Genomic DNA, 27,887 nt, shown 5'->3' with positions numbered 1-27,887 from the left:
GCCCCCGCCCCCTCGGGCGCTCCGTAGCCGTGACGTGCGCGCGGCGGGGCTGGGGACTCGGCGGGTTGCCGGCCGGCGGGCGGAGACGGACCTGGGATCTGTCCGAGCAGGAAGCGAGCTGGAGACCGGTCACCGTCGCCGCCCCGTCCCGGTGCCGGTCCGCGTCGTCGCCCTCTCTCCTCGCCCGCCACATCCCTCCCTCCCCCCCCCCCCACGCCTCACCGGCGACAGGTAGCCCCGCCGCCGCGCACCTGCCCTCGCGTTCGCACCGGTGAGTGCCCCGGGACGCCCGCGGTGGGGCGTCGGCGCCGGGGCCCCACTTCCCGGAGCCTCGCTTCCCCAACCTGGCCTTGCTTCGGGGCCTCCTCTCGCCGCCCGGGGCAGACGAGCTGGCTCGGTTCATCTCCCGGGGACGCCGGGGGTGAAGCAGGTGATGAGTGGGCCCGGGCGGCGGCGGCTCCCGGTAGCGCAGGGGTGGGTCTCATTTCCACAGGACAATGAGAGTCTTCTTTCAAGAGTCTGTTACCACCAGGATGCCTTCGGGTATCTTCTCTGGCTTCCAGGTAGAAGCTGAGCCCTCAGGTGTCCAGCTCTGACCTGGACGTCCCGTGATAGTTCTCTATTTCGTAAACAGGCTTAAAATTCAGTGCAGGAATAGTGCTTTTTGTTCTGGGATGTGAGGATCAGCTGCTGTCCCAATTAGTTTAATCTTGTAGGAGCCCAGGTTGGGACTGTATAAAGCTGTATTTTTAGTCTTTAGTTGGTCAAGTATTTTGGGTACGTTAATTTATATATCTGCTACTGAACAAGAGATTTTTACATTTTTTAATTCCCAAAACTCTTTAAAACGATTAAAATGCTCAAACTCTGGGGTAAGAAAATAATTTGATAGGGTTATTACTAGAACATCCGTGTCAGAATTATTTCCATACAGGTTTAGAAAACGTGTTACATTTTATCTGGGGTGAAGTTTATAGTGGAGGAATGCTTAAATCCTAATCTACAGATCTAAGGAGCTAGGAACACTGCCCCAATTTAATAGGCTGCTGTACGTGGTAGATAAAAGTTTTCCTTGTTATGCTCTGGCGGTGTAGATGCAATATAGCTAAATGTCGTCAGCGTTTGAGAGTTTAAAAGATTAATATTCTTAAGATTTAGCTGAGCACTGTTCACACCATAAAATGTGAATCTTGAACTTGGGCTGGTAATAGTCATGGTACAAAGGTTGACAGCAAAAGGACATTTCTGTACAAATTAACTAAGATGTCTTGGGTTGTGGTTTGCATTGGAAATTGTTTAGTGAAAAAATTACCTTGGTGTCTTTTACTATTAATTTTAGAAACACCACAAATTGGTCTATAGCCAGAGCTTGAAACAAAGCAGCCTTTTAAAATAACTCATTGACTTTTAAATATCCACCTCATTTAGAGTATTTTCAGTTGTGCAGAATTACTTGCATAGCGGTAAACAGAAGTTACTTTAGTCTTATTCAGGTTTGCCTGTTGCATTTGTATGTTCTGTGTGACATGCTATTTAATTGTTGGCTTTTTAAGTTACATTTTAGTTTTCAAAAACTAATTTTAAAAGGGAGTAATGGAAGTGATAAGCAACTTTAAGAAAAGATTATGATTAAAAACTCACTATGCATGTAATATTTAAAAGTATATATAATATACATATATTCTTCATTAGTGCTTGGAAACGTGGACAAGAAAAATATAAGCTATTGCAATATTGAATGTAAATTTATGCAAGGTCTTAAAAATATCATAAATCATAACCCATGGAACTCATCTGAAATGGATTTTTTTCTCTGTTTATGTTTGTGTGATCAAGTTTTAAAATAACAGTGGCCAGGAAATCTGAGAGAAGCTGAAGGCTCTTTTTTCATCCTGTTGTGACTTTGCCTGGAGACTGTGGTGTATTATGTAGCCCATTGTTTAGACAATGGGCTGTTTCAGGGTTCTAAAAATACAACTAAAATTTTAAAAAAATTTGACTATGTGAGGTTTGAATAAATATAAGCACCCCAGACATTAAAAAAAAAATAACTGATTTTCAGTCTGCTGATAATTGAATCCCCATGTCTGTTATGTAAAATGTCAGTTTTATAAAGATGTTTAACCTTTGTGAATTTTTTATTTCTCTATATTAAAACATTTTAAGTAAAAGATTGAAAAATGTATGACAAGTGTAATAAATCTCATACAGTTTAATTTTGATCCTTACAATGAGACATTTGGTAGTAATGTGACTGGCCCTTTAGTAGGATAAGATCGTCACCCATTTATTAGGCATCTGCCATAATCAGAACACTAACTGAGGAACTTGATCTGCAAAATAGTTTTCAAGGTTGGTGGTCTTGTCCTTTTTACACATGAGGAAATTTAGGCTCAGAGAATTGAATATTTGCTCAAGGTCATGAGGTCATGTAGCTCCAGGGAGAGTCTGGATTCACACCCAAGTCTTCTGACCATAAAACCTCAGTCCTTTCCACCAGAGCAGGTTGCCTTAATCTCAGTGCAATTGGTAGACTATTCTGGTAAACCTGCAGAACTGGTATTGTGTTAAAGAATGTAACTGGAGGTTTGAACAAGGTACAGAGGAGTGACATTAAGAAAGGCCGGGAATGGGGCTCGAAATTAATTTTGAATTCTGTGTCTGTTTCTTCATTCTTAAGTAGACAGCCTTGAACAATGATATGATGTTGCTTTATCATTTCTGGAGTAAATTCCAGAATATTATACATACTGTGCACTTTTAATTTTGATGGGCTGTAGGAACTAGAATTAGGCTGTAATGTAACACTGGTTTTCATTGTAGCTTAAGTGAATAATGTAATGTACCTGGTTAGGGTAGAACTTAAAAATGAGATAGGTTATTGCCTGTAAATGCAGTAGCTGCCTTTTAAATGTTATGTAATTAACTGTGTAATACTAAGGGGAGAAATGGTTTTCAGATTATGATTAAATTGTGACCTGTTAGATCAGGACAATTTTTTTTTTTTTAATGTCCTGTGTTTATTTCAGGAATGTCCCTTGAGCTGTAATAGACACAAAGAACAAAGTGAGCACACAAAGTCTATCTTTTGTAGCAAATGAGTCATTTCAGAAGTAGAATGTAGTTGGGTAAATGAACAGAAAATTGGTAGGAAGGCTCAGTTGGGTGACTTCTGTTACGGGTATGTCTTTGTTTTGAACTATTAGGAAGGATACTCATATTCAACTGTAAATACAAAACCATCATCCAAGGGCTTAATGTAAATTATTAATGGATGATCTGTAACACATCTGCTTTCGTGTGTGTGTGTGTGTGTGTGTGTGTGTGTGTGTGTGTGTGTGTAGATAATCAAGAACTAACTAAAGTTAAATAAGCTTAATTCTGTTTTTGAGGCATTATATAATGTTCAGAGGAACCAGGATGTTCTACATTTAAAACAGTTATGCTTTTATTTGACAGATTTAGTGGACTGTTAATAATCTTAAAATATAAGTATATCGTCCTACTTATGGTTTTCAAAAATAAGCTTTCTTTTCTCATTGAGTAGTGTAAGAATGACATAGTGGTTTGAGAAATGACCACAAGTCCAGCAAAAGTTCTCCCTGTGAGTACTGAAGTATGGGAAGTAAAACCAGAACAGATCTGGCATCTTTAGAAACCTTCCTAGTGTTGAAGAGAGGGAAAGTCCTTTTCTATTTATAAAACCTGTCTCTTCCAGTGAAACCAAAATACTGAAGCACATTCCTTAGGTGATATTCACATGTTGCTGAGTAATGTGGGCAAAGCAAGGTGGTGCTCCTGGCAAAACCACAGGCATCTTTTATGCACCTAACATCACTTGTCATTTTATTTGAAGGTAACCTGCTGCTTAAGCTTTACAAGGTAAGGTATTACATATCACAGAATTTAAAAAATTTCTGTTATATGTGGATGAGCATCTTTTTCAACAGATATTTATCGATGGTTCATTGTGTTTAAAATATAGCTGTTGATGGGAACTGGTTCTTCCCTGTTGTGGCAGATCTTTGGATCTAGGAAATAGGAGGAGTGGGACAGATGTGAAAAGAAAGATAAACAGAAACATCCATTTAAAACCTGAAGCTGTTTATGTCAGAAGTTAACACCCTACATGAGTGACGCTTTACTCTTTTGGAAATCGTTTTATGTACATTTGGTCCTAGAACAACTTGATGAAGTAGATGTGGTACATCTGTTCTTATTCTGCACATGAGAAAATGGAGACACAAAGATAAGTACTTTGTTCAAGGTCACATGTGAGGCTGCTTAGAAGCGTCACTGAGAATGGAACTGCTATCTGTGTGTTCCCATGGAGTCCTCCCTCCCCCAGGTCTCTAACTCCTAGATTTAGTAAGGGTTAACCTCTCAGCGGTGACTTATTTCATTTTGTGGATTTAATTCAGATGGTTCAGGCAATTCTGAATAGTCAGGATAGCTAAAGTGATAATTATTAAATACGTAGTTACACTTTTATCTTCTTTTTTTTTACGTAAGGTAGAAGATGAGCTGATGTAGTATTATGGAACTACTTTAACATTTTTAATAGATTAATGGAGTCGAGGTTGGTAATTAACTTTTCTAGTAGCAGTGTTTTTAAGGGAAAGCCAACAATTAGTTTTAAAAAAGAAAAATATTCTGGAGGAATTTTGAAAATAAGTTTTATTATTTGGCACATTGATATTGATCTGATTATTCTTGCTTTTGTAAAGACTCGCTAATGAGCTAAGGTGTGTCTCAGTTGGTACCTTTATGCCTTCATTCATTTCACAGATATTTGAGTGCCTGTCATGGGCCAGGCACTGTTCTGAGTGCCGACGATAAGGTGATAAAACCAAGTCCTTGTACTGAGTGACATTTTGTTGTTGTTTTGAATTAAGTTAATTATAGACTCATCATTCTAGTGTGTGATTAACAGGGCTGACCCTAAAGTTGGGAAATAGTTGTCAAAGTGGTACAATTTAAGGGCTACTAAAAGCCTCATTTGCTCTAAAATATTCTGCTCCTGGCCTTTAGTCCACTGAGTTACAGCACTGTTACCAGTTGCTTCCTGATAAATAAGAATATGTTCCACCTTTTATCACAGTTTCAGGAAATAAGGCTGAGAGAAAGTAAATGGGACCCAGGACTGATAATGTTGGCTTTCGTAAGAGAGTGGGTTGGCAAAGTATAATTTTAGTAGCCGCTGTTGTTTATTGAGCTCTTGCTGTGTGGCAGGTACCATGTCAAGCAAGTATTTTATGTACGGTAGCTCAGTTAATCACTATGTCGGACTTCCCTGGTGGCACAGTGGTTAAGAATCCGCCTGCCAATGCAGGGGACATGGGTTCGAGCCCTGGTCAGGGAAGATCCCACATGCCACGGAGCAGCTGAGCCCGTGCACCACAACTACTGAGCCTGCGCTCTAGAGCCCGCAAGCCACAACTACTGAACCTGCAAGCCACAACTACTGAGCCCATGCACCTAGAGCCCGTGCTCCGCAACAAGAGAAGCCACCGCAATGAGAAGCCCGCGCACCGCAACGAAGAGTAGACCGCGTGCAGCAACGAAGACCCAACGCAGCCAAAAATAAATAAATAGAAGACATTAAAAAAAAAATCACTATGTCACCTCAGTGCACTTGGCATTAAGACTCTCGTGTCTTAGGAGAGAGAGGCACAGGGATGTTAAACTCGCTCAAGCTCCCAGCCAGTACTTGGTGGAGCTGGGATTGGATCCCTTGTCGTCCTTTGCATGTGGTTGTAGATACTCATGTGGAAAGAGTGCGGGTAGACTTGCGACGTGCCACCAGTATGTCATGGCACACCATGTAGGTGGAAGGGCTTGGTGAGCGAGGGATGGGTGCGGTGGGAGATGGGGGGATGGGGCGTTATTGCTTGCCCAACTGCTGGCCCCTCAGGCTTAGCCTCTGTATTCCAGCCCCCAGGTTCCAGAGTTGCATTTGTGCATAAGTGCTTGCTTGTCCGCCTCCCGGGTAAGAGGACAGGCAGAGATGAGGGGATCCTGGTTTTGCCACTTATTAGCTGGGTCAGATTACTTAGTTTCTCTGGGCTTCAGTTAGTAAAATGGGGGCTACAATATTACTTACCTGGTGTGGTTCTCGTGAGGACTGGATTAGACACTAATACATGGAAAGCACATATCACACTGGCACATAGCTAGTGTCCATTATTATTGTTACTGTTTTGGCTGCTTTTTCTTTTCCATGTTTAATGTGGAATGTTCATCCAAAAGGAAAAAAGCTGTGTATTGGAGATTTGGGTGAAATCTTGAAGTTGACCAGTTTCAAGTAGTTCTGAAATTTAGGTGCATACCAAGAATTATCAGGGGAACTAGTAAAAACACGTCAGAGAGATGTGGGTGGGGCATGGGCAGTAGCATTTTAACAAGTTTCTCAGTTGATTTATTTGTGTACCAGCATTTGAGAACCACTGGTTAAGCTTTTCTTCATCCTCTGCTTTGGGAGGGTGTTGGCAATAACAGCAAAAAGTTGCTCGGATTAACCAGGCAGCATATGGTAAAAGGAAGTGAAATATCGGTTACCAGAATCTCTTCATTGATATTCTTTCTTCTTTTAAGCTTATTTGGAGCTCATAGCATTTATCTTGAGATGACAATGCGGTGTTAAATTTCACACCTAAATTTAATTGTAGTGAGTATTTCAGCTTATTAACCAGCTTCATTTGGAAGTGAGCTACTTATATTTAATTTTTAAACGACTATACAAATAGCAGTAACATATAAGTAATGCTCGTTTAGATCTTAAGACCTTTTTGAACTGTTTGGTTGCACTGGGTCTTAGTTGTGGCAGGCGGGCTCCTTAGTTGTGGCACGCAAACTCCTTAGTTGTGGCATGCGGACTCTTGGTTGTGGCATGCATGGGGCATCTAGTTCCCCGACCAGGGATAGAACCCGGGCCCCCTGCATTGGGAGTGCAGAGTCTTATCCACTGTGCCACCAGGGAAGTCCCCTTTTTAATTGGATTTCTTTAGATAATGTACTGTTTTGAATAACTAGACTTGGTCTTGTTAGCCACAGCAGGCGAGGTCCCAGCAGGAAAGAGATTTCATCCCGGATGGTGCAGATGAAGAGACTGCAGGGGCAGGGAGCAAGCATGGGGTGGTGAAGCACCCAGGGAGTAGCAATGGTGAGAAGCCCTTCACTCTCTGGAGGTCTCGGAAGCAGAGAGCTGGCCTTGAGGAGGAGGCTGGGTGGGGCTGAGGCTTTGAGGCGGCCCGGTGGGGAGGGGGGAAGTTCCCTGGCTGGTGACTTTGCTAGAAGGCAGCTGGGGAGCCTAGGTTAGCCTAGCTCTGTGCCGGCTTAGCCTGCCAGGGCAGGGGCAGAGCAGAACAGGGGTGGAGGTGCAGTGGAGCAAGTGGAGGATAACTCGGGCATCGATTGGAAACTTTGGGAATTTGTAGCATTGCCTTGGTGCATTTTAAATCGCTTGTAGCATTGTGATATATCTGCAAAGTGCTTGAGACTACCTGTCTTTTTTTTTTTTTTTTTTTTTTTTTCCGTACGCGGGCCTCTCACTGTTGTGGCCTCTCCCGTTGCGGAGCACAGGCTCCGGACGCGCAGGCTCAGCGGCCATGGCTCACGGGCCCAGCCGCTCCGCGGCATGTGGGATCTTCCTGGACCGGGGCACGAACCTGTGTCCCTTGCATCGGCAGGCGGACTCTCAACCACTGCGCCACCAGGGAAGCCCTCACTTTCTCATTTAATCAAACAATTATTTCAGGAAATTTGATGATCCATGTAACCCGATGAAAAACATAATCTAGGTCGGTTAACATAAAGCACTTTTATTAATATGTTGTTATGCCTTAATGAGGTTTTCTGAAATTTTCTTCATCAGGTAGTCTTGTTTTGATAGAATAAATGTTTTTCATTAAAAATAGCTTTTAATAAGTTTAAAATATTTTGGCAAGAAAAGTCCCTTGCCTTCTGGAAATTATACTTCCCGTTCACCTGGACTCTTGAGCGCAAGAACACCAGGGCACAGTTCATAGAAGTTGGACTCTTATGACATAATTGTTCTTCCTCCCCAAGTCCTTTTAAAGACGCATTAAATTCCTGTATAAATCTGTCGCAGTTTGCTGTTATTCAACTGTCTTCTGCTAATGCCAGTTTTACCTAGTTAATCTGATATCTGGCTAAAAGTCTAAGTCCATGCTCTTCAGTTTGGATAGATTCCTGAGGATTACTAAAGAAAAACATTTCTCTCCTTCAAGAGATGGTATGAAGGTCCCTAGTGTCTGAGCATTACTCCCCCAAAAACAATTAGAATAGTTGATATGTCTTCTCTTGAGGGTTCCGGGGGAAAAAGAGTCCAAGATTGTACTCAGATTAAGCAGCAGCTAGACTGGGTCTTGTTCACATTTTCCAGAAAAGGAGAGCAAATTAATCAGTCACCAGCACCTGGCCATGAGACTTGACCATACAAGTAAAGGCTACATGTAAATGTTATATTTGGGTTTTGTTTTGTTTTGTTTTGTTTTTTGGAACAAATAAGTGTCTTAGCTTGTCTTTAAAAGAGTATGGTGGAAAACAGAAAAAGGTTTGGAATAAGCAAAATAGCTCCTATGCTTGGAAATCATACATTTAGATTTTATTTTTCTGTAAGTGGGCCTTTTTCTTTCTTTAAAAGGGGAGAGTTCAAACTTTTGTGGAACCTTCTGAGAACGTATTGTTTATTTCGCGTTGATGCGGATAGAGTTAGTATCCCGCAGGAAAGAATTGAGGCTGTCAGCTTTTCCTTGTTATGCTCTTTGAATTTCCCTGATTTGAGGATTGAGTTCTTCCAGAGAGAACTTTTCTCTGGTTCCTTGTTATTCTTTTTCTAAAATTAGATGAAACAGCTGCGTTTTGGTTTGTGGGCAAGATTTGCTGTCTGTTATCCTGGTATTTTGCAGAAGAACAAAGTATACATGTGTATGTGTTTTGAAGAGGAATGAATTAGTTTCTCTGCTTTTCTGGTCTATCATTATTGAGTTGAAGATGAGAACAGCAAGACGGTTTATGTATCTGTTGTGCTTGAGGGGAGGGGAGGAGAACTGAATGAATTTGAACATATGACCAGATTCACTTCAGATGTTTTAGAAGCCAGAGAAAAAAAGTTCAGTCAGAATTTTGTATTTTCTAGAGATAGATTCTACTGATAAGTTTGTTTTTTTGAAGGGGGGTGCAGCATAAATTAGGAATTTATAACTAGTTTAATTTGGTGATTTTAATGAGTTATTAGCAAAAATGGAGATAGTCTTACGGCTGCACACAAGAATGCTAGTGTGTCAGAAGGTGGTCTATTATTTATTAAAAGTGTGCTTCTGGAACTGGTCCAGAATCTCATGCACTTTGGTCCTATTCTCTACGATTCTGTTTGGCGGCAACATTGACCTAGATTATTTTCGGGACATACAGACACCTGAGTACATCAGCAAGCTTGAACAGTGGAAGGTGGCCATATATTATGACGATGCTTTGAAGGAGTGGCCCCAAATGACCCTAGAACAGTACGGTTCTAATAGTTCTTGAGGGCCAGTGCTATGCCACCACTGGGTACTTTACAGTCCTGGTCTCATTTAATTCTAATGGTGACCCGTGTGGTGGCTTTTCTTACCCCATTTTGCAGCTGAGAGAACTGAGGTCTAAGTAACTTGCTGAGGTGACACAAGTAGCGAGAGGCGGGGCTGAGAGGACGTTCAGGTGGCCTGGATCCAGAGCCTTTGCCCGATTTAGAATTTTAGGTTACCTTTCTCTGTGTGTTCTTTTAAAGAGTCAACAAACCCTTCAGGATTAAGCTGTTCTTCCTTCTCTGTCTAAATAAGGGTGTTAACACCCTGACACTCGGGCGGCAGTTGCTTGATGTCAAGTTCAGGGCGCATAGGTCCTCTGCAACGCCCTTGGGTGTCCCCACCCGCTGGTCCTTGCTGTTCAGAGGGCTCCAGCCTCTCCTAGGACTGATGAGAGGGGGACTTTGTGGACAGGTAGGGTCTAAACCATTCGGGATGCGTTTTAAACCCCTGAACAACTACCCCTTTTACTTACATCATTAATTTGCTTTAAACAAATGTATTGCTGTAACGTTTTGTGTAAATTAAATAAATAAATAAATTATATATATTTTTATTATCCTTGGAAAGCTGCTTGTTTAAAGGATCCCGACAGTGACTTCTTTTGTAAAGAAAAGAATCTTTTTGTCAAACAAATGATTGTTTTCTAGATTATACTAACAAGTATGGATCTTTCCCATGTTACCTTTGCATAAACGTGGGTGGTTTGGCTAAACACACATTTCATATAAATATGCCTAAATTCAGTGTGACTTCATATTGTGCTTGGTACTGTTAATAAAGAGGGATTGGTTAATGGTTTTCTTTTTTTCAAACAGATGCTATTGAATTTGTACTAAAACGTACTATAGTAGGCTTACCTCGACTAAGAATAATGTTCTTTTAAGCAGTAGATTGAGGTTCAATATATAGCACAACAGTAAATTCTTTTTGTGTCATAAAATTTATTAGGTAAATGTTAATTTCTGTTTAAATGCTAAAATTGGTGTTTTACGAGTCTGAAATACATTCTTTGAAAATAACAAAGTTTAGAGTGAGAATTTTTTTAAAAAATTGTTATGGTTGAAAGGCAGACAAGCTGTTGTTTGGAAAACATAATTTTCATGTAGCCCTGGGTGAAATATTTATTTCCTGTACCTAATACCTTGCTAATGAGGCTGTGAACCCAGTTCCATTGTAATCTGTGTTCTGTCCCTGAACATTCAACAGAGACTACTCTGTAACCTCCTAATTAATAGATCCAGTGGCCTCATTTAGATCATTATTCTTTTCCAACCTCTTCGGCTACTGAGCAACTAATCTTCCTTGAATTCTTTCTTCTGAGCGCCTGTGGTCATGCACTTCGCAGGTCTCCAGTTTTTCCTGTTTGGTTTTTACTGCGTGATTTTGTCGGCCCACGTGTTTACTGTTCATGTGTCATAAAATCCTGTGCGTGGCACTTTGCTCTACTTGCTCTGTTCTTATTTCTGATAATTATATCAGCTCCATGCTTCTGACTCTTATGCAGAATTCCCCCCAGATTTCTTTTTTTTTTTAATTAATTTATTTTCGGCTGCATTGGGTCTTCGTGGCTGCGTGTGGGCTTTCTCTAGTTGCGGTGAGCAGGGGCTACTGTTTGTTGTGGTACGTGGGCTTCTCATTGCAGTGGCTTTTTTTGTTGCGGAGCACAGGCTCTAGGCGCACGGGCTTCAGTAGTTGTGGTGCATGGGCTCAGTAGTTGTGGCACGCGGGCTCTAGAACACAGGCTCAGTAGTTGTGGTGCATGGGCTCAGTAATTGTGGCTCGTGGGCTTCGTTGCTCCGTGGCATGTGGAATCTTCCCGGACCAGGGCTCGAACCCGTGTCCCCTGCATTGGCAGGCGGATTCTTAATCACTGCGCCATCAAGGAAGCCCAATTCCCCCCAAATTTCTTTCTGTATAATCTTGACCAGCATTTCCAAATTGATGCTCCAGACATCTTAAAATTTCACATACTTCCTTCAGAGCCCTCCTCGCAGAAACTGCCTCTCCTCCTGTTTCCCTTATGATGCCCTCATTACCCTAATTGTTCATGCTCAGAACTTTTACTCACGTTTTCCCGTTTCACTTGTCATATTCTGTCAGTTGCCAAACCCTGTTCCACTTCCGGAAGGTTGGCCGTCACTTTCCTCCCCCTCTGACCGAGTGCTGGCCTCACTCCTTTTTCTCTCATACGTAGTTCCCTATGTTTGGCCCTTTCCCTCAGTGTACAGTCTGTCCTGTGCATTGCCGTTAGAGTTCCATTTCAAAGTAGCAATCTGATTGTAATAATCCCTTGCTCAATAAGAATCCCTGTTAGCCCTTTATTAATACATTGGATGGTCCAGACTTTCACTGTGGGATCTGAAACCCTTTGAGGCCTGATCTCTTGCCCCACATTTCCACCTCAGTACTCATCACACTTCTGCCATTGTCCTGTGCTCTGGCCCCATCGACCTGTTCCGCAGACATGTCCCCGTTCTCCCACCTCCTTACTCTTGTTCAAACAGGCCTTTGTCTGGAATACTTTCCTTTAGTCAGGCTTACCCATCTCTCAGGACCTGCTTGAATTAAATCTTTCAAAGTCGCTTTCCCCAGTTTACAGTTTGGAAGTACACCTGTATTATAGTATTCATCACCAGTTATGTAATATATGTGTATCTTCTTTCATTCCCCACTACTCATCCTAGATCGTGAATGACTGGAGAGTATATGCACTGCCAGCAAATGATTTGGTGAAGTTTTATGTAGATCAGCAGATGTCAGAGGTCTTCGGACTTCTTTACACTCTTAATTATTGAGGACTCTGTAAAGATTTTGCTTATCTACTTGGTTGTACCTATTGATATTTACTGTATTAGAAACTTTAAAAATATTTAGTCTATTTAAAGATAATAATATATGCATTTTAACAGAAATGACATATTTTGTGGAAAATACTTTCCAAAACAACAATGAGTGAAAAGAGTGCCACTATTTTACGCTTTTGTAAAACTCCTTCATGTCTGACTTAATAGAAGATAGCTGGGTTGTCATATCTGCTGATGAATTCAGTTTGTTGCATTAATAGAAGATAGCTGGGTTGTCATATCTGCTCATGAATTCAGTTTGTTGCATTATTTTTTTTTTTGGTTGAACTGTGTATGAAGAAAATCTTCCCTCACGTAGATATCTCATTGGGAAAGGAGATATTAGCTTGACCTTTTCAGTTAATTGTGTGTATATTCTTCGATCCTTCACCACCACTAACCAAGTGGTAATTTCTTAAAGTTCCAAGTGGCATTTTAAGCCATATCAGTGAATTTTCTATACCCTGTTACATTAAAATCCATTGTCCAGTTTTGCACTTTGAATGGACCTCTTACCCACATGTGATTTTATAATATGGTGTAATGGTCACTTGGAACATACTGTTCCACTGAGTTACGCAGATCTTCAAAATATATGTAATATATTTTGATCTCATCAGAAAAGTCTTTTAAGTATTTAAGCTTAAACAGTATAAGCTGTTGTACGTTCAAGGTGGCAGATGTGGGTTTTCCCAGATTCTGCTTTCACTTGAATCTTATCATTGTCAACAAGTACTGTCAGTTGCTTTCCTTGATGTGACAGCCTTCACTCAAAAAACAAACAAGGGGGGTGGGAGGGAGGGAGACCGCAAGAGATATGGGAACATATGTATATGTATAACTGATTCACTTGGTTATGAAGCAGAAACTAACACACCATTGTAAAGCAATTATACCCCAATAAAGATGTTAAAAACAAAAACAAAAAACAAACAAAACCTTGTTTGCCAAAAACTCAAGCTTGAATAACCAAGGTTTGTTAGTCATTCTTTGCAGTGAAAATAGTGTTTCATGAAAAAGAGTCAGTTCCTGAAGGTTACAGCTCAAACACTCCCGTAATATTTTCCTTGGGGCAACATCATACCTTGTTTTACAGTGGAAGTAGTTTATGCACAATCCCCATTTTGTCATATAGAGTATTAAAAAGATGTGTATTTGAGGATCAAAATGTAATAAAACCAATACATTTTACTGCTTCATCAGAGGTATTCTTTTTCTTATTGAACTATAGTTGACTTACAGTGTTGTGTTAATTACTGCTGTACAGCAAAGAGATGCAGTTACACACACACACACACACACACACACACACACACACACACACACACACACACACACACACACACACACACACTCAGTCTTTTTTTAATACTCTTTTCCAGTACGGTTTATCACAGGATATTGAATAGAGTTCCCTGCGCTCTACAGTAGGACCTTGTTGTTATCCATCCCATATATAATCATTTGCATCTGCTCATCCCACACTCCCAATCCATCCCTCCCCCACTCCCCTTCCCCTTGGCAACCACCAGTCTGTTCTCTGTGTACATGATTCTGTTTCATTGATAAGTTCATTTGCGTCATATTTTAGATTCCACATATAAGTGATATCATATGGTATTTGTCTTTCTCTGTCTGACTTACTTCACTAAGTATGATCATCTCTAGTTGCACATCAGAGGTATTCTTACGTGAGGCAGCATCCTTTTGACTGTGACAGCAGTGACCACTGCTACAATTTGGTGCCCCTGCCTTGATTTTAGCTAAAGTGGTAGAAGTTTTACCCATCATTGGTTCTGCATTATTAGGGCAAATGTCTTAGTATTACTTTAAAAACAGTTTTGACCTTGTTGACTCTCTGCAAGGGTCTCAGGGATCTCCAGAGGTTCATTGGCCACACTTGGAGAACCGCTGGTCTAGATCATCGTCCACTGGAGTTGTGTGTTCAGGTTTTCTGTAGACCAGACCTAGAGCCTGGACAGTTAGAATCAGACATTACCCCCCAGTTAATTTAATTCCAATTCCTTATCAAGAAGTTGAGGAAGCCAAGGTTTTGAGAGGTTAAGAGACTTGCTAAGGTCATACAGCCAAATTAGTGGCAGAACTGAAAAGATAATTCCTCTTAATTCAGGAATACCTCTTAATTCAGAATTCATTTTTTCTATCAGTATTGTGCAGTTTAAAAATTTAGAGGTAATTTCAGAGATATTTTGTATAAAGCTATGGCTAGAAAATAAGCATTTCTTTTTAAGCTATAGTATGGATACTGTCCGATAGAATTCTTAGGGGATAGATTTTTGAACTTTGTGACCCAGAACTCTGGGATCAGATTGCATCTGTTTTTTTCACCTCTTTTTTTCATCTAGTTGACTATGAAATTCCTTGCTGTGATCAGACGGAAGATTAAGTGAGAAATTGAGATAATTCATCAATTAGTGTATAATCATTTCTAAGAAAAAACTCAGTTATTTACCGTGGTAAAAATCAATATCATCAGTTTGACATTTGAGAGAGCAGGATATGATTATATAGAAAATTGAAAAGTAATTGAGCGTCTTTTGGAGAGTATTTTATTTTTTAATAAATCTTTATTGGAGGATAATTGAATACTGTGTTAGTTTCTGTTGCACGACAAAGCGAATCAGCCATATGCATACACGTGTCCCCATATCCCCTCCCTCTTGCGTCTCCCTCCCACCGTCCCTATCCCACCCCTCTGGGTGGACACAAAGCACCGAGCTGATCTCCCTGTGCTATGCGGCTGCTTCCCACCAGCTATCTGTTTTACATTCGGTAGTGTATATATGTCGATGCTACACTGGAGTTCCTAGGCTATTGGGTAGAGCTGGGTCTTGGTGCTGAGATGAGGAACTGCGTGAGACCTCACTCTGATGAATATTGCCTGGAGTCTGAGGTTCTCTGTTAGACCAGTGGTTCAGACTCAGAGCTCGCACTGCAGGAGCTTCAGGCCCGCCCCCGGGCTCGTGAACCAAGTTCCTGCAAGCCACCGGATCACTTTGGGGTTCCTCCTGTCTCCTTGGGCATCGGAGTACCCTACCAGCGGCTGGCAGGCGCCCTAGTTGTGGGGAGACGCTAACTCCGCATCTTTTCACACCGCCATCTTGACTCCGCCTCCTTGGAGAGTATTTCTTTGAAAAATCATTTTATTGTGGAAAGTTTTAAGCGTATTCAGAAAAGAAGAGCATGTGAACCCCTATGTACCATCACCCAGATTCAGCAGTTAACAACTCATGGCTAATCTTATTTTACTTTTTTAAAAAAAATCTAATTATTCCCCCTCCCCCTGCATTATTTTGAATCAAATTCCAGATATCATTTAATTCATCATCTATAAGCATTTCAGTTTGTAGGAGAGAGTACTTCCTAAAACTTGTAACTAGGGGGCTTGGTATCTAAAATGAGTTTGAATTAACCTCTCAGAGGTCTTTTCTAGCCTAACCAACAAAGCCGGAAACACACAAAAACCTCCTCTTTATACCCTGTCATCTCCTTGTTCTTTTGCCTTATTTCTCTTTCCCTTACTATACAAATTTCTACTAGCTGTTTCTGTTTTTCCTCTGTTCACTCTTTTATTCACTGCAGTATCATTTCTGCTTCAACTACTGTATACTGAAACTGCTCCGACAGTGCCAGTGCCCTTCCCATTTTCAAATCCATTAGCTTATTTTCAGTTATCAGCCTCTTCTGAACCACTTGATGATGCTGACAACCTCCTCTTGTTCAGACTTCTTTCTCCTTTGGTAAAGTCCTCTCTGCCAGGGTGCTTGCTACCTTTCTGTCTACTTTTCCGCATCGTTCCTTTCTCCCCTATTCTTCCTTTAAAATGTCAGGTTTCTGGCCTCAGTCTTGTTTCTCTTTTACTTATATTAGTGATTCTCTATTGTGTCAGACTTGGGACCCCTTTTTCAAAACAATTGTTTTGTAATACCCCATTTACTACACTGAAATTAAACAATCTACACATACATGTGTATGCATACCTATATACATGTATAATTAAGAATATAGTGATGTAACATGAAAGAAGTAATTATTATTTGTATTTATCACAAATGTAATATATTAATAAACAATATAATATACATATAACTTAAATATATATTTTATATTAATTAGGTATTAATGCACGTATTTCAGTATGTGAAAGCTTAGATACTCTTATACTGTAAGTCAGAACAAAGTAATCAGGCTCTAGCATCCGTATGTAAAATAGTCATGAATGCAGCTACTGCAGATTAGACTACTGTAGAGGTATGTTATATTGGTGACTCAAATACCACAATCAGCATTGCTCTGTAACATGGTTTTCTCTGAAATAATAAACATCTTTTGGTAAGGACCCAAATAAAAGACAGTCTTCTCTCAATTTATGTGATATTTTATTTCTGGAAAACTCAGTATATATTAAAACAGTGCAAAAATATTTTAGATTTGATTCTGGGCTCTACTATCTTCTCTAAGTTTGCTATGTATTTTGCCTTCTATATATCATTAATGGCATCAGAATAATTTGAAGTAAAATGTAAAAAGCTCTTTATACCCTTTCCACAGGAGCCATATTAGTTTGAACTGTCCTTCTAGACACTTGTTTTGGCTGCATTAATTTTATTGGATCATCTTCTTTAATTCATTCTTGAATGATATATAACTGTCTTCAAGTGAGACACTGAGACTTTTAAATTGAGTAGAAAATACAAATAGTGAAATTATAAAAACATTCTGATGTAAATTAGAAAATATGAGAGTTGTAAATAGTATATATGTAGTCCTTCCTTCCTTCCTTCCTTCCTTGAGCCTGCTTCTTCCATCTTTCAGATTTACAATTAAAAAAATTTTATTTATTTGGCTGCGTCGGATCTTAGTTGTGGCACGTGGGATCTTCGTTGTGGCACGCGGGCTCTTCATTGCTGCATGCGGGCTTCCCTAGTTGCAGTGTGCGGGCTTCTTTCTAGTTGTAGTGTGTGGGCTCCGGAGAGCACGGGCTCTTCGTTGCAGCATGTGGGCTCTCTAGTTGTGGTGCACGGGCTTACTTCCCCTGCGGCATGCGGGATCTTAGTTCCCTGACCAGGGATCGAACCTGCATCCCCTGCGTTGGAAGGCGGATTCTTAACCGCTGGACCACCAGGGAAGTCTCTGTGGTTCTTTTTAAAAATAGCACATGATTCACAGATTCCACCCAGATTAATAGCCGTTCATTGTACTTAATAATGAATTTATTGAGGACTTTTTAAAAGGCCTTATCTGTTGCAAAATGCATAAATAACTTTTTATATATACTTTTAGAATATTAAGGTGCCAATAATCTGCTCTATTTTGGATCTGAATTTAAATACAAGAATTTTTCTTTGTTTTACAAGAGAGATTTGCCCCAGATGTAGATAATCTTCTTTTTTTTTTTTTTTTTACCTTCAAGGGGATTGTGAGTCTGAGAATGAAGAAAGGTTAGAAGTAAATTATTGCCATAAAATATGTTGTTTTGCCATAAAGAGATACTAGAGAGAGAGATTGTCATAAAGATACATAAAGAGATTCCTATTTGAAAAGATGGCCAGAAATAATGTTATCATGTTTATTATTATAGAGTTAAGTATCTGTTGTGCTCTATTTAGTATTTGAACTTCTAAACTACTCCTTTTTATATACGCTTAGTTTTATAGACATTTTCCCATGACTATTATTTGTGTAACTGAAAGCTAGATGTGTTTTAATTGATTTATCTTTCCTGATTTTTTTGATGTCAAATTGACAGTTTAGCTGAACCTTGACAGATAAAAATATAAAGAATCTTAGTGTTGTAAACAACGGTAGTGTAGATGGCTTTGCCCAAGAAATGTATAGAAATATAGACTTACAAGATACGCATATAAGTTAGCAATGCTTTTCCTTACAAAAGTTTTCTTTGAAAAAGGATTCTGCAAAGTGCCCTTTTACTGGCCTCTGCTAAGGTGTGTATATATATTCCAAGAAATTGATTAATGAACAAAAGGGAAAGAAATGAATGAATGTATGTTTTAATTTGATATGGTTATCTGTAATTGTTCCTCATCAAAGCTCCAGTATTTACATTTGGACACCAGATGCTAAATGTTTTCTCTGTGAATAAAATTTAAGGGGAAAAAAAAATCAGAGGTACAACCTGAACATTAAAAATTCCCCCGAACTTGTATAAGACAGTATGAAAATTTCCCCTTATTCCTCTCTGCAGTATAAATGAGAATTGGGGGTGAATTTCCAAATAATTATTGTATCAACATGAAAGTGATTGAATTTCCATTTGTTTCTGTTAGAAATGAAAGAATAAATTGTATGGTTGTTCTCAAAATCCTGATGCCTGAGCCACAGCCTCGCCCCATTAAATCCCAGATCCCGGAGGGTGAGACCTAGGTGTCAGTACTTTTCCAAAGGTCCCCAGGTGACTACAATGTGCCCGTTCAGTTGTTTCTCTTTTTTATGTTGAATCTGTGTAAATAAAACTTCCTGTCAAAAACTGAAGAAACTCTTGGTGACCAAAGTGTTTTAAAAATTCAGTTTTTATACACTAATTAATAAAATGTTCAGTGTCTCGTGGAGGACTTAAAAAATAGAGCACATTCTATGTTGAGACTAAAGAATTGTTGAAAATTATTAAAATAGTATACTTGTTAGTCATTACAAAATTTGGAAGTAGACGTTAATTCTTTCGAATCTAGTATTTTGTTTCCTGGCAGACCATATTTAAACCACTCTAAACAGGTCATTCACGGTTTTATCTTTAAGAGCTCCTGAGACAAAGTTTCCGTCACCTCTTTTTGTCTCTGATTCTTCGTGAAGGTTCTTCATGTCTAACCTAAATCACTCTATTTTTATATTTTACCTTCTGGAGATGTAGGCCATTTGATCGTTGGGGTGTGTGTGTGTGTGTGTGTGTGTGTGTGTGTGTGTACAGACACATACACCTACATAAACACATTTTTAATCCTTATCTTTCATATACTTGAAGACTGATGTTACTATTTTTTTAGTCTAAATAGCCTAAGTTAGGTAAAGTTTCTTCATACCAATTAGAAAATTCTCCATTTTGACTGCTGTTTTAGGTTTTAATGTAAAGGAAACATTTTACACTAGAAATCATTGTTTTTACTAATCTTGCTGATAAAGAGAAGGCAATGGTGAGGAAATGACTAAAACCAGTTCCGAAACAGTGTGGAGCTCCCAGATTCTGGAAGGGCTGGGAGCACACAGCATCACGAGCACATGTGGAGGAATCAGCTCTGAGAAGAGTGGGGACGTGTTCAGGTGTGGATGAAGTTACAGATGTATTTTCGGCTGGAGAGGCAGAGTATTGAGGGATTTTATACCTTATTGCATAAAACAGGGAGACATTAGGTCATCACAGGTTTTTACAGGGTGGAGGTACTATTGGGGCCTTATTGAAACGCTTAAGTTTGGAGATGGTATGTGAACTGTGTCAGTGATCTTGTAATTTTAGTAAACATACAGATAACTAAAGCAGATTGTTCAATTGCCTTGTTCAGAGATTTGGATTTTAATTATATTTACTTGACTTTGCAGAAAACATTGAAATTGATTCTGTGAGGTTAGAAAGTGACTATACATTTATGTATATGTGTCTCTTAAAAACAGACTGAATAGTTGTCATAATTATGACATAGAATCTGTAAGAAGTAAAATAATACCGTTGGTGCAAATACTGTGCTAGTGATGGTGGTGAAAGGGGAGAATGAAAGAGTCTTAGCAACTTGAAGTTTCATATTCTGGGAGAGGAGGATATTTACGTATGGAGGGTCTTATAAACACTTGATTGAATTTGCCCAAATTTATATAAAGTTATGCCTATTCCTCCAGTTATAATAAGTAGTAAATAAGAATTGAAATGTTTTGCTTATTATTAACCCTAAACTTCACAACTGAACCATTGTGGAGAACTAGGGTTCAGAATAAGAGCCACATATTTGGAGAAAATTTTAGGGGACTGGAATTGATTAAATTGAAAAAAAGACTGAGGTGATTCAGGTATGGCTTCAAAGACAGAAGACAGTGATCACTCATCAATCAGCATTTTTTAGTGAAGACGGAGGAAAGCTTGAGCTTCAGTTGCATTATGAGGGATTTAGACCAGCTTGTTCATTGATTTATTTAAAGTCACCTGTCTGCCTACTATGTAGAGGCACTATGCCAAGTTCTAGAGGTGCGTTTCTGATCAACATAGGCACGATCTTACCATCGTTAAGCTTGTGTTTTGGCAGGGATACAGACGTTAAACACCTGTTAATCCTATGGCTGGCTGGGCTTGAATGGAGCAGCTCTGTGGGTGCTGTGAGAGCACTTGATGGGGAGGAAGAACGGAGCAAGGTGTTGCTGAAACATTAGGATGGTTGTAGAATACCTTGTGGACTAATCAGACCTCTTTTAAGCTCCCCTCCTCCTATGAAATTAACTCATCATTGGTTCATTGTGCAGAATCCACATAACCAAAATGAAGTGAAGAAGAATCTTTGATCTTTCTACCATGTGGAGACAATCACTATTGTTGGCATTTTGGTGGATGATATTTTAGTTGTGTGTGTGTGTGTGTGTGTGTGTGTGTGTGTGTGTGTGTGTGCGCGCCTATATATTCTTTTTTTTTTTTTTTTTTTTTTGGCTGTGTTGGGTCTTCATTGCTGCGCGCAGGCTTTCTCTAGTTGCAGCGAGCGGGGCCTATTCTTTGTTGCAGTGTATGGGCTTGTCCTTGTGGTGGCTTCTCTCGTTGCGGAGCACGGGCTCTAGGCATGCGGGCTTCAGTAGTTGTGGCGCATGGACTCAGTAGTTGTGACTCGCGGGCTCTAGAGCGCAGGCTCAGTAGTTGTGGTGCACAGGCTTAGTTGCTCCGCGGCATGTGGGATCTTCCCGGACTAGGGCTCGAACCCGTGTCCCCTGCATCAGCAGGCGGATTCTTAACCACTGCTCCACCAGGGAAGCCCAATTCTTTACAAAAATGAAATTAAAGTAACCCCTACACCCTTTTCGGAAGGCCTTAAAAGTTAAATGCATTTTCATTTCCATAAGGTGATTTGGGAAACTTCATTTCTCTACCTGGAATTTATGATTCTTGGGTTCTCTGACTCCTGTTGCTGTATAAAGAAAAGTAACTACCCTTAGATATCAAAGTGCCGTAATACTTTGCTATAGCCCCACTTAATAACTACTTGATAACTTAAGTGGATGAATGTCCATTTATACCCCAAGGCAAGTATGTTCTTATTGAGGTGTTGTATGTTTGTTTGCATGTTTGGTGTTTTAATTTTTATATAACAAAATGGTTGTGAATTTTGTATTTATTTTTCTAAGGATATTATTTAAAAGCATGATAATGCCATATTTTTGTACCAAGTAGGATTAATGAATTTATATTAATTATAGCCCTGTACAAAGTTAAAGCATTGTTAATTTCCTTCCTGTAATCCAATAGTTTGAATAAACTTACCTTTTATTTTTGACATATTCTTTTTATATATTTGTGTGACTTTCTGCTACCAAATTGCTGATATCCCTTTACATTTTATGGATCTTTTTTTGCCAGTAGTAGAAAATGAATGTAATATTTTATGTTGTTATTGAGATCTTTAAATATTGAAATATACTGAAGCAGCATGGGTGTTTTTAGTTTTCTTCCTTTTAAAAAAATGGCTTCTTAAGTAATGATTAGAATTTTACAGTGTATTTTAGAGAGTTTTCCACTTAGGTTTTTTTTTCTTTTTGGCCGTGCCTCAGGGCTTGCAGCATCTTAGTCCCCCGACCAGGGACTGAGCTGGCGACCTTGGCAGTGAAAGCGTGGAGCCCTAACCACTGGACCGCCAGGGAATTCCCTCCCCTTAGCTTTTAATATCACCCCTTCCCTGACTTTTGTGAGGTGGCGCTTAAAACCTTGGGGGATGATTTCGCTGTAAAGCGTGCAAGATTATGCTTTGATATTTATCACTTATGCATTGTAGAAAAGGTGCTGTTTTTGCAATCCTTAATTCTGTCCCAGGAGACCAGTGTGCTCTTTCCAGTAAATATGATCCTTCTAGGACTTGGAGTTTGTGGTTGCTGGGTTGCCAGTGGTCAGGCTAGAGGCTGCACAGTTACTGGACTGAGCAAATTCCTGTCTGGCTGTTAGCAGGCAGGGAAGAATGCCTGCAGGTCAGCTCCGGGTTGGGAGTGCGAACAGAAGGTGCTGCCTTGGCTCCTGGCCTGGGGGGGCTGGGCTGGCGTTTGTCCCTGGATACTTTGAATGAGACACGTTGGCAACTGTCCAGATTGGAAATATACCTTCTCAGGTTCCAGGCCTACCTTGGCTCATCTGCGGGCAGTATGGGGATAGCAGCAGCCAGTGGACGCCTGGCTCTGCCCGAGCTCAGTCTCCTGCCTTGAGAGCTGTGTTGCTTATCTGCGGACAGTCTGGGAGCAGCTTGCCAAATACAGGTCAGGGGGTGCATGTGACCTGAAAAAGCGTCCTCTCCTTTTCCAGTGAGGCCGTTCAAGGCCTCAGCCTTATTTGGTTGTTATTTGTTAATGTTACTTTGTTATTGGTTAACAGTTTTGATGTTTAGCTATACGTTTGTTTGAGGGAATGTGGCTTGTGTCAGAAATTCGTAGTGCTACCCTTATAGACCTGTGGAAAGTGGCTTTTTTTTTTTTTTTTTTTTTTTTTTTTTGCGGTACGCGGGCCTCTCACTGCTGTGGCCTCTCCCGTTGCGGAGCACAGGCCTCCGGACGTGCAGGCTCAGCGGCCATGGCTCCCGGGCCCAGCCGCTCCGCGGCACGTGGGATCTTCCCGGACCGGGGCACGAACCCATGTTCCCTGCATCGGCAGGCGGACTCTCAACCACTGCGCCATCACGGAAGCCCGAAAGTGGCTTTTTAATGGAGTTAACTCATGCATTCCTGGGAACAGTAATTAGTGATACTTACAAGTAGTGTGAATCCTGACATGTAGAGCACACTGGAGTTTTGTTTTATTTTCCTGGAATGTGTAGCACGTCAGTGCTTTAAGATTTCATTCTGCTCATCTTTTAATACTCTGTTCAGGATGGGTCTCCTTTGTCCTGGTCCTTGTCCTTCACTGTCCCTATACCCCTGGCAATTCTTTGAGCACTTTGTGTTGCTCTACAACACAGTTTGCCTGTCTTTCTTCTTCGGTAGGTTGTGAACGCGCTGATCTTATTCTTGTGTGTTGAAGGCCTAGTACTTGGCCCTGTTGTAATATAGATGCTCAATAACTGTCTATTCAGTGAATAAGTGAATCACAAACTTGAACTGTGAATATACTGTCTACTTCTTTTAAAAAGGTTTTTCTCCAAATATAAATTCTAGGTCATCTCGTCAACATAAAACCTCTCAGAGGAGTTGAGATTAGGATAGTCAAGGGGTTAACAAGCCCAGGTACCTAGAATATTGCTTACAAAGAAGCCCTAAAACTGGTAGCAATGGTAATAAAGGACTTTTTAAGGAAGATGAAACTAGAGCTGAAAGAACCCTTTCTTTAATAATTAGGGAGGATGATGTGATACGGGATACACTGGGGAGACAAGATCTGCTTGTTTGCATAACTGTTAGGGTTCGACCAATCATTTTGAAAAATTAGAAAGCTAAATTTATTTATTTGTGTATTCCCCTTTTTGACCTCCATCCTGAAGTTTTGTGTACTGCTTTTCCCAGCCTGAACAAGTCAAGCCGTGGAAGAAAGACTGTTAAACTTGTTAACACATACACACTTGTAGCACCAATTAGAGTTTTCATATAATTTATGATATTTTTCGATGAAAGTTACTTTAAAGATAACTTTTTTCTGATTATAAAAGTGGTAGCTGTCCTTCAGAAAATTTGAAAACTGTGAAATGTCTAAAGGAGAAAAGAAAAATCATTTATAATGCCATCACTTAGAAACAATAAGTATTCCTATTTTAATATATATTTAAAAACATTATTAATTAAATTCTTACTGTGAAATCAGAGAAGTGTTATGCTCTACTTTCTTTTCTCCTAATTAACTGTAATTTATCTGGAATTTATTTTGGAGCATGGTTGAAAACTTATTTTAAAATTATAATATTTAATCATCTTTCTTTTATCACTAAGAAAAATCTGATCTTTTGGATCGTTATTGGGGAAATTTTATTTTTTAATTCCTCCACATTCCTTTTTTTTTTTGCCATGCCCCGCGGCATGCGGGATCTTAGTTCCTCAACCAGGGATTGAACCCGTGCTCCCCAGAGTGCAAGCTTGGAGTCTTAACCACTGGACCATCAGGGAAGTCCCACTTCCTCCATATTCTTTGTTAAAGCCTCATAAAAATTTTTTGAGTAATATCTTTTACACTGTGTTCATTTTAATCAACTAGTAAGTGATCTGCCACAACAGATCAAAACAGTACAGTTTCCCCTGGACACTACCTGGTCTCCATCTGGAAACTAAGCATTGTTTTCATTTTGGTGTGTATACATTTGTATCTTTTACTGTTATTTACGGCTTTAGGCTTGTAGAAGTATGTCATTTTGTATGTGTGTCTTGACATAAGAATACCCTGCAGAATGTTCTGCAGCTTCGTTTTTTCATGTAAGGACAGGCCTTAGGTGGCCATGTTGAAAGGTTAAGATCTACTTTACTGCTTTTGATTGTGCATGGTTTTCCGTAGTCCAGATATTGCATAGCTGTTCAACCATTTTCTTTCTTGCTAGACACTTAGATTGTTTGCAGTTTTTCCCTCTTATTTACAGGTGCTACAATAAATAGCCTTGGGGTGTCCTAGGAAGTGCTGGTTCAGAGAATTTACCACTCTGTAGTCTCACTAACAGAACAACTCGATGTTATTGGATTTTAATTTTTAATCACTGTGATGAGTGACAAAAGTATCTCGTTGTTTAATTATATATAATAATATTTTTCTTAAGGGGAAATATCAGAATGTAATGATAAAGATGGAAAAAAATATGGTTTTCTGGTACAAGTCTTTACAGAGGCATGGCTGGCTGTTTGAAATAGAGACTTTGTGTTTAAAAAGTAAAAAAAATTGTTTTGAATTTGTGTATAAAGAAGCACTTAATCCCTCCCCCCAATTCATTTTAGTTAACTGCGTTTTCATTTCACTCAAGCTGTAACCAGGGAGAAAAGTATTCTTTGCTTTTCAATTTCTAGAATCAGATTTTTTAAAGTCTAAGACCTTGGGAAACATTCGCAAACTTGACAAAATGCAGCTTGTTTAATAAAATATGGAACCAAGATACCATATTATATTCTGATTTAGAGGAATGGAGAAATAAGAATACATTTTAGTAGTTTGGAAAAGTGGCAAGTAATGGATTATTATTAGAATTCAGATATTGTACTCAAGAGTGTAGCATTTGCAGTGTTAAATTTATTTAAGTATTTTGTACGTGTTTCAGTGATTTTTGGTTAGTACTGGCATGATCTATATGATAAGTTAACTGAAACAAATATGAGTATGGTATTAAAAGGACCTGATCATAAACTATGCAGCTAAGTTTGTAAATAGTTCCCTCTGACGTAAATTTCACTTTTGTTAGTGCTTTTCTATCTCCATTTTGATTAAGTTACTTATTGTGGTCAAAGTCTAAAGCACCTTACAAATATTGTACAATATAATATATTTTCTTCTGTATCTTATGGTTTCTTGAGAATTGAGCAGAAATGAATTGTTTTGTTTAATTCTTTTTAAGGTAGTTTTATATGTCTTATATTGATTTAATGAAAATAAGTAAAAGGAAATCTCTGCCTACACTTTTCTTATTTCCGGGTGTGAAAAAAAAATGCTTTAAAAGTGAATCAGAATATAAGGTGATCACTCCCCTAACTATTTTTATAGCTGTTTAGCTTTGTTAATTAAATTCTTTTTTTAATTTAATTTTTATTTTATATTGGAGTATAGTTGATTTAGTTGTGTTAGTTTCAGGTGTACAGCAGTAACTTTGTTAATTAAATTCTTATCAAAAATGCTTTTTAAAAAAGATAAACACTTTTAAAGACAGTATGTTTAAATGTTTTAATTCACAAAGTTGCCTTCCATTTGTGATACTTTATTGTAATGTGTCACTTTTACTTCAGGAACTATATGTTGAGTTTGTCAGCGTTTCTGGGTAATGGCAAAAATCACTTTTAAGGTAGGACACTTCAAATATGTGATGTTAAAATTCTACTTAAGCATACTACCACTTTTTTACTCTTTACAGAGACAAGGTAGGGTATATGCTAGATTTGCAGTTCTGTAGAGATGAACTAGTAATGGTACACATCTGCTTCCTTGGAAACTTTAATCTTAGCATCTGACACTATTGTGTGTACAGATTCTAACCTAACATACAGCCTTGTTGAGTCATTTGGATTGAAGAGGGCATTGGCTGCATATCTCTTCGATCAACAAATATTTAATAATTTCCTATACACGGTATACTGTATTAAGGGCTGGCAGTATATGAATAGGCAGGACGTGGAGAGAGAACTCTAAAGAGAGATTAAAATTTAACAACAAAGTACAAAGCAAAACAGAAACTAATGTTATTCTCTATAAAGTTGAAAGCAGGTATAGAGGAAGGAATACCAAATTCTGAGGATTATGGTGCAAGCCTTCAGGGAGGAGAGATTTGCTTGATTTTTTTTTTTTTTTTTTTTTGCGGTACACGGGACTCTCAGTGTTGTGGCCTCTCCCATTGCGGAGCACAGGCTCCGGACGTGCAGGCTCAGCGGCCATGGCACATGGGCCCAGCCGCTCCGCGGCATGTGGGATCTTCCCGGACCGGGGCACGAACCCGTGTCCCCTGCATCGGCAGGCGGACTCTCAACCACTGCGCCACCAGGGAAGCCCGATTTGCTTGATTTTTGAAGCAGTGAGTAGAAATGCAGTACGTGAAGGATAGGGGAGAGGCCTTTCTGGCAGGAGGGAGTGCAAATTGTGTGCCTGGAAGGGTGACTTTTTCAGGGTGTTTGGGGCACAGAATATATGCGACGTGCAGAAGCTGCCCGGGGAGAAATTGACCCGGTCTGGCTGGTGAGAGGGAGCCCACCCGGGCGCCTTCGTCTCCAGAATGGAGTCAACACATCTAGCTGTGCTGGGCGATAACTCAGCTTCCCAGGTTTGCAGGTCTGCATGTGCTTCTTCTCGTGTCACTTGGAGAAACTGTTTCTCTTCGAGATAAGATAAGACAAAGGCTTGGGAGGGTGGGGACGTCACCGAAACCGCACAGGAACAGGTGACCAGCTGTGCTGGAGTTCAGAGCGAGACTAATTATTCTGAGTAACCTTACTCCAAATATTAAAGGGAGGCGAGCCTTACAAAGTGCAGGGCGGATGATGGAGATCACTTCACAGTGGGTTTCACAGTTCTCCGGCTTTAAGGGAATTTTCATAAGCACATTTCCTTTGCCTTTAGAGCTGAGTTTGTGCTGGGCATTTTGCTGGA

At 39.8% G+C, this 27,887-nt stretch overlaps 1 protein-coding gene across 1 annotated transcript in view; it reads left to right on the top strand.

The window, feature by feature from the left end:
* The first annotated feature begins 246 nt into the window (after window positions 1-246).
* Window positions 247-27,887, top strand: part of MYO6 (myosin VI) — a 145,370-nt gene continuing 117,729 nt past the window's right edge. The window contains exon 1 of the mRNA XM_082855955.1: window positions 247-271. The gene's annotated coding sequence lies outside the window, so the exon portion shown is untranslated. The remainder of the gene's footprint in view (window positions 272-27,887) is intronic.

The sequence above is a fragment of the Leucopleurus acutus genome (genome assembly GCF_964270905.1).
Source record: "Leucopleurus acutus genome assembly, chromosome: 15".
Lineage (NCBI taxonomy): Eukaryota > Metazoa > Chordata > Mammalia > Artiodactyla > Delphinidae > Leucopleurus > Leucopleurus acutus.
This window is presented reverse-complemented; position numbering and strand designations above follow the sequence as displayed.